Source organism: Pavona decussata, unplaced genomic scaffold, assembly GCF_977016875.1.
Source record: "Pavona decussata unplaced genomic scaffold, jaPavDecu1.1 SCAFFOLD_21, whole genome shotgun sequence".
NCBI classification, from domain to species: domain Eukaryota; kingdom Metazoa; phylum Cnidaria; class Anthozoa; order Scleractinia; family Agariciidae; genus Pavona; species Pavona decussata.
Window position 1 is genome coordinate 1,335,895 of NW_028145444.1, and position 839 is coordinate 1,336,733.

The window sequence follows — 839 nt, forward strand, 5'->3', positions numbered from 1 at the left end:
CCTTCTACATATAGCGCATGAGCAACCAAAGGCCCAGCGCGCGCAGGGGAGGGGAAGGGGTGCACCTTGCGTGCAGTAACGGCCGAGGATTATTTAGGTTCTTTGCTAGAAAAAACCTATCTTTCCTGGTATTTCCAAGTTTGTTTCTTTTATTTTCAACACTTTCCTCAGGTACGCTACACACAGCTTTCTTTCTCCACAGAAAAACCACCCACATCTGAATTCACAGGCAAGGTGTGCTCTCACAAAGAGCCTAGTTTCTATACTAAATGTAGCACATTATACTGAATAGGGTATGGTCTGTCGATCAAGAATGAGTTTTGGACCTGGCACCGGTTATAAATAAGCAAGGGCTAGTCCTATTTGAGCCTGTGGATATTTGGGGATTCATAAGCACCCATTCCTTAACTCTCAAAAAATGATACTACATTTTGCTTTGGGGGAAAAAAGTGATTGAATCACTGTTGCAAGAGCCTCAATAGCCAAGGCAAAATGGTCCAAAACAATGACAATGGCAAGTACATATGCTGCCAAAATTATCTGAATTTAAGCAAAGCTCCCCCCGGCGCCCCCCCCCCCCCCCCAAAAAAAAATATATATATATTATATTCCCACATGGGTATTAGGCCATACCTGTTTTGAGATGGTAGCTTATGAGATGGTAGAAATTGTACACTATTTGACCTCTGAATCCATTTTCCACAACCTTGCCTCAACTTTTTCTTGCGAAATTATAACTCTGACCACAATATAACAATACAGTATGCAACATCATAAGCTCAGTTGTTTCGCACACCCATATCCAGACACGCTCTCGTAATACACAGCAAACAACAAGG